Source organism: Canis lupus, chromosome 16 (genome assembly GCF_003254725.2).
Source record: "Canis lupus dingo isolate Sandy chromosome 16, ASM325472v2, whole genome shotgun sequence".
Classification (NCBI taxonomy): Eukaryota; Metazoa; Chordata; class Mammalia; order Carnivora; family Canidae; genus Canis; species Canis lupus.
The window spans coordinates 48,326,904-48,333,729 of NC_064258.1; the positions used below are offsets into that span (position 1 = coordinate 48,326,904).

A 6,826-nucleotide genomic window follows, 5' to 3' on the forward strand; every position below is an offset into this window, starting at 1 on the left:
ACTGAGAATCTGTACCTCCCCTGGCCATAAGGGTCTTCAAGTGCCCAGGACCATAGAGGAGCAGATATAAAGAGCTGCTGAGCAACTGTGAAGAACAGACCAGCATGGGAAAGAGTGACGCCCTGAAATCCCACACCCCGGCACATGAAAAGATCCACCTGTGGAGTCTGACTCCTGTTTCAAAATCTGCTAGGGTTTCTCCCCTTCTTTCTTCTTTCCCTTTCAGTCAATGTGATACAGAAACGTGCATGAATATGGAGAAATGTGTGCGTGTTCCTTTTGCTCACTCTTTTTTGGACTGTGTTCTTTTTGTGTATGCACGTCCAGCAACTTTCCTTACGAGCATTAGATGATGCTGCAGTAGCCCAAGGGGAAAGCCTAGACTTTGGGAGCCAGAAAGATCTTTGCTGGATTGCCGGCTGTACCACATAGTAGCTGGATGACCCTAACAATCACCTTTCTTTGAGCTCCAAAGTCCTTATTCCTTCAATGAAACACAAGCATCTTCCTCAGGCAACTGAAGGGAGCCCAGGGATACTGTATCTAAATGTGTCTAGCATAGGAGAGCCACAGGAATTGGTTCATTGTCCCTTCTCCCCTTTTCTTTTCCAGGCTCTGACAGTCCTGTCTGTCTTTGCATCCTTCCCTCCCCTCTGTGTTTGGCTCCTCACTCCAAAAGGTAATTCATATAATCTTGGAGTATATTTTAAAATATTTTGTCCTGGGATCTCTGGGTGGTGCAGCGGTTTGGTGTCTGCCTTTGGCCCAGGGCGCGATCCTGGAACCCCGAGATCGAATCCCACATCGGGCTCCTGGTGCATGGAGCCTGCTTCTCCCTCTGCCTGTGTCTCTGCCTCTCTCTCTCTCTCTCTCTGTGACTATCATAAATAAATAAAAATTTTTAAAAAATAAAAAAAAATAAAAATAAATAAAAAATTTTAAAAAAATAAAATATTTTGTCCTTACTGAATAAATTTAATTTCTTTAAGTTTCTAATTTAGAAATCTCACGATTCCAAGCAGTGCCCTGTCTCTGACAATAGCTGTGTAAACACTGTAATGGGCTTTCTTTTTCCCAACATCTAAATCCTCTTCCTAAGCTTGGGTATGCCCAAGTGTGGGGGACCTGATGGAAGGCTCGGAATTCTTCCCACTAGAGGAACCAGGATGAGAATACTGGCAGTAGGTCAACTTAGCCCAGCCAATCAGATGCTCCCGGTGTGGTGCTGGACTGGGCTCCGCCAATCAGATGCTCCCAATGAGATGTGACCATGATGAACGAATCAAAGAAGCAAGGAGAGCACAGGCCTCCCAACACCAGTCTGCAGATACTGCCAAGGTCTGGTGTCAAGGGTCTTCTCTTGTACCTGTGGTGGGCCAGATGTTCGCCAGTGGACAGAGCCTAGGCCACAGATCACCTCTCAGTTTTCACAGAAGCAGTCCCTTTCACCCTCAGGCAGTTAATTTCATCCAGTTTCTTGTGGTTTCCTGTTCCAGACTGTTCTGGAGGGAGATCTACAAAAGTGAAGCACTCCAAGACCTTTCTGGGGCCATTCTCCAGTCTTTGGTGCCATTGTTTTGGGAATCTCTCTTCTACATAAAAGTGACCAAGCTTTTCTTAGGGACCCTCACTGACTGGTGCTGCTTGAAATTTAATTTTAGTAACCTGACTTTATTTCCTTTCCTCTCACATCTTTATTTCCGTGTGTATCTGTTGAGCTTGTGTGTGTGCACGTATGTGCATGAGCGTCTCCGTGTGCCTATCTTACTATTTCTTTCTCTTCAGTCTTCTCATGGTAAAATCTAACTTGGAACCGAAGATCACAAAGTTATCTCTGATTAAAAAGCCAATAAAGCTTTAAAAAAAAGGGGGGGGGGATCCTGGGGTGGCTCAGTGGTTGAGCATCTGCCTTTGGCCCAGGGCATGATCCTGGAGTCCTGGGATCAAGTCCCGTATCAGGCTCCTTGCATGGAGCCTGCTTCTCCCTCTGCCTGTGCCTCTGCTTCTCTCTCTCTCTGTGTCTCTCATGAATAAATAAATAAAATCTTAAAAAAAAAAGCCAATAAAGCCAAAATCAATGGAAAATACAAGATTAAAAGATATTTGTACAACCTACAGATTTTTAAAATTTTTATTTTGAGCATATAAATGCAGTGTTGAATATTTCCTCACTGCCTTTTATCGTACTTTCTGGGACTACAATTCCAAAAGTAAGAAGCTGGGTGGCGCAGTGGTTTGGCGCTTGCCTTTGGCCCAGGGCGCGATCCTGGAGACCCTGGATTGAATCCCACGTCGGGCTCCTGGTGCATGGAGCCTGCTTCTCCCTCTCTGTGTGTGTGACTATCATAAATAAATAAAAAAAAAGTTAAAAAAAAAAAACTCCCAAATCCAAAAGTAAGAAGCACAACTTAGATCAATGTACAATCATAGCAGATGTAATAAGTTTGAAGTCATCATAGGGTCACTTCCTTTGCATTTTTTCAATCTGGGGCATTGTAACCAGCTATTAGTTACTGTTTCTTTTCCTTTGTCCTCATCGCTGCTCCTGGCCACCAGAATTCACCTCCCACTGCAGAGAAAGCCTGCAGTCAATGCCAGCTCAGAGGAAACATGCTTCTGCTCCAGTTAGTAGGCAGCAACATCTCTACTTTTGCAGATCTCTGTTGCTGCTGAGAGCAAACTTAGAAATTTACAGACCAGGACACCTGGGTGGCTTAGTGGTTGAGCATCTGCCTTCAGCTCAGGGTGTGATCCCTGGGTCCTGGGATGGAGTCCTATATTGGGCTCCCTGCAGGAAGCCTGATTCTCCTCCCTCTGCTTATGTCTCTGATTCTCTCATGAATAAAAATAAAATCTTTAAAAAAAGAAAAGAAAAGAAATTCACTGACCAAAATTCAATGAGCAGAAGCTAGGCCCAAGGAATCTGCCAAGTTGTGTGACCTTAGGCAAGTTACCCTGTGGCATGTCTATTTCTTTCTCTGGGAAAGAAGTGATTATAGTAGTACCTACTTCACAGGGCCTTTGAGAGTATAAACTGAGCTAATACATGTGAAGTGTTCAGACTTGGCCCAGCATACAGTATGTGCTCAGTAAGGATTAGCTGTGGTCAGGATGATGCCTGTATGACCCTTAGTTTACCAGTGAGGAGTTTTCAGACCTCACAGCCTACTATGGGCTGAATTGTGCTCCCCTCAAATTCCCATGTGAGAGTCCTAACCCCCCGAATCTCAAAATGTGACTGTATTTGGAGAAAGAGACAATTAAGGTAAAATGAGGTCATGTGGATGAGCCCTAATTTGCTGTGAAGGGTGTCCTTAATAGAAGAAGAGATCAGGACACAGACACCGAGAGGAAAGGCCATGTGAAGAAGACACAGGGAGATGGTGGCCATCTACAAGCCAAGGAGAAAGGCCTTCAGAAGAAACCAGCACTGCCAACACCAGGATCCTGGACTTCAAGCTTTCAGAAAATAAGTTTCTGTCACTGAAGTCATGTGGTCTGTGGTACTAACATCCCGGTGCTTTGTCATGGCAGCCTCAACAAACGAATACACGGTGCAGTCTCGAGCTCTCACCTTGAAAGCTCCCACTGTGGGTTCCCTGCCCTTGAACCCTGCTGATTGTCCCCTCTTTCTGGGTGTGAACAACCAGGGGTTTCCCCTGGGTCCTCTGCCCCTCCTTCTGCCCCAACATAAATGCTCTCTCCAGGTTCCTTCTTGGCACTCTTGTTCTGTATTTTTCTTCATATATCCTTTCTATTTCCCATGTTCATGGCCCCAACTGTGGCTTTTGTGCTGAAGAATTCTGCATCTAGAGCCCTCATTTTACCCCTCCGACCCCAGGTCTACACAGACTTGTCCAAGGGTAAACATCTTCATAGCCATGTCTTGCTAGAAACTCCCACAGCCAATCCATTGTCTGATCATACTTTTCCCTCCCTCCTTTAAGACTGTATCATCTTCCTAGTGACCCGAGATGTGAAGTCACTCAAGCATTGTGAATTTCCTTCCCTCCTCATGCCTGACTCCCAAACCCCCAAACCCACTGCCTGCAGAGTTCCCCTTGCTTTTCACCTTCTCCCCATTCCCAGTCACAATGCAAAGCCGGGACCCATCATCACCTACATTGCTTCCCTACGTTCAGCTTCAGCTATTCATCCTTCAGGGAGTTATTTTCCTACAACACAAATGATAGAATTTTTCTCTCAAAATATCTGAGTGGCTCTTTGTTGCCTAATTTAACAGATAAAGCCCAAATTACTTCCAATGGCAGTCATGGTTTCCCATGCTCTATTAAACACCCCCTTTTAACTTTAAGGGATATATTTTTTTAAATATTCACAAAATCACCCAATATTCTTTACAGTGCCCCCATGTCAGACTATTTTGAAGTCCATGTAGATTGCCTATCTTGTAAATAGCAATCATTTAAATGCTGCAAATATATTGCCCTTACCTTCTGCATATTCAATAACATCCCTTCAAAGTAGGCTTCATATAGTAAATAAAACAAAGGAAATCCTGATATTTTTTTTATAAATGGTATTTTTAACTTCATGGACACCCATAGTGTCTTTGTTTTATTTTTTCCAGTTTTATGGAGACATAGTTGACATACAGCACGTATGTCTAATGTGTACAGCATCGTGGTTTGACTCACATATATTGTGAAAGGATTGGCACAATAAGTTTGGTTGACATCCATCACCTCATAGATACAAAAAAAAAAAGGGAAAAGAAAAAAAATTTTCTTCTTGTGGTGAGAAATCTTAGAATTTACTATATCTTAACAGTCTTCCTCTATATCATACTCATAGTGTTAGCTATGGTCAGCATGTTGTACATTCATCCCTAGCACTTATTTATCTTGTATCTGGAAGTTGTACCTTTTTTTTTTTTTAAGATTTTACTTATTTATTTGAGAGAGAGAGAGAGAGAGAGAGAAAGAAAGCACAATCAGGGTGAGGGGCAGAGTAAGAGGGAGAAGCAGACCCCTCACTGAGCCGGTAGCCCAATGTGGGGCTTGATCCTAGCACCCTGAGATCATGACCTGAGCTGAAGGCAGACACTTAACCAACTGAGCCACCCAGGCCCCCCAGTTTGTACCTGGTGTCCCATTTTGACAATACCCACTCCTGCCCACCCCTGGTAACCACCAATCTGATCTCTTCTTCTATTAGTTTTCGTTTGTTTGTTTGGATCCCACATATAAAGTCAGATCATATATATACATCCACTTCTTTTTCCATTTATCCTTTGATGAATACTTAGGCTGTTCTCATGCTTTGGCTCTTGGAAATGTTCATTGCTGCCATGGCCATGAGGGTGCAGATATCTCTTTGACATTGTGTTTTTGTTTCCTACGGGTATATCCCCACAGGTGGGGTTGTTGGATCATATAGTAGCTCTATTTTTAATTTTTTGAAGAACCTCGATACTGTTTTCCCCAGGGGCTACACCAATTTCCATTTCCACCAACAGTGCACAAGGGTTCTCTTTTCTCTACATCCTCACCCACATTTGTCCGTCTCTTGTCTTTCTGATGATGGCCATTCTCACCGGAGTGAGGTGATATCTCCTTGTGGTTTTGACCCCATCTTATCCACATTAATTTGTAGAACTGAGGATAATAATTGGGGTGCTTGCATCCCTCATTCATCTTAGGCATGTTTATAAAACATCACAAATACCAGGGCCCTGCACTCACTATTGCAAAGATCAGTGCCTAGTGTTACTTCTTAGAAAGTGTCAGGAGTATGAGACTCAAGTCCATTGTAACCAAATGCGTTTCCAGTGAGGCTAATGACTTATGCATAGGTGTTAGAATTCTTGTGTGAGGGGCACCAGGGTGGCTCAGTGGTTGAACATCTGCTTTGGCTCAGGGCATGATTCTGGAGACCCGGGATCGAGTCCCACATCAGGCTCCCTGAATGGAGCCTGCTTCTCCCTCTGCCTGTGTCTCTGCCTCTCTCTCTCTCTGTGTCTCTCATGAATAAATAAATAAAATCTTAAAAAAAAAAAAAAGAATTATTGTGTGAAATCTCACACAGCAATGAAAAGGAAATGACACCTGACTTCTATCTTGTTCTTGGGCATTCCAAGATCCACAGGTTCCCAGTGGCAGATGTTCAGCAGAGAACTAATTCTTGGTAAAGGAGGATGGATCTGCGCGAAGAGGAGAATTTTGGAGACGAACTGGAGATGAACAGAAGCACGCTGATGGATGGTTGTCAGCCACGGAACGCAGAAGAGGCAGGTCCTGAACCTTCCGAGCACAGAGAGGAGAGTCGCTAACCTGACCCCAATCTGGCAATCAGCACTTAGATAAACCAGAGATTAAATACAAAAAAAAAAGCGTATCTCTCAGTTGTTTCCTGTCCTCTTAGGGGCTTATTCAAATCTTTGTCAACACATTCTAAGAATATTTTGTCTTACCTTCTACTTTACTTGCTTTAAACTTTCAAACTATTTGGTATCATTCTCTGGCATGGGCAGAGAGTTTTTTTTTTTTTTAAGAGTTTCTTTGGGGACCATTAAATATAGTTTTTAATCTGTTTCACTTGATTTTTATTTTAGTAATACACGCAGGAATATTCATGTGTGAATCAGCCTGAAATAATGAAGCTTGAATAATTGTATTTTGGGGAAATAGGTCAGTTCACAGCTACCATTCTTAGATAGGTAACATCTTGAAGCAATAATTGTTTCTGAATATCGGTTATCAAAACTGTTACTATGTTACCCATTCTCTGTGTGTGTGTGTGTGTTAAGATTTTATTTTTTTAAGTAACCTCTATACCCAAAACAGGGCTTGAACTCACAACCCAG

At 43.1% G+C, this 6,826-nt stretch overlaps 1 long non-coding RNA gene across 1 annotated transcript; it reads left to right on the forward strand.

Moving 5' to 3' along the window:
- The first annotated feature begins 523 nt into the window (after positions 1-523).
- On the forward strand, positions 524-6,552 carry LOC118351014 (uncharacterized). The gene is made up of 2 exons (XR_004805764.2): positions 524-679; positions 6,101-6,552. It is a non-coding gene; the product is annotated as an uncharacterized LOC118351014 (long non-coding RNA).
- The last annotated feature ends 274 nt before the right edge of the window (positions 6,553-6,826 follow it).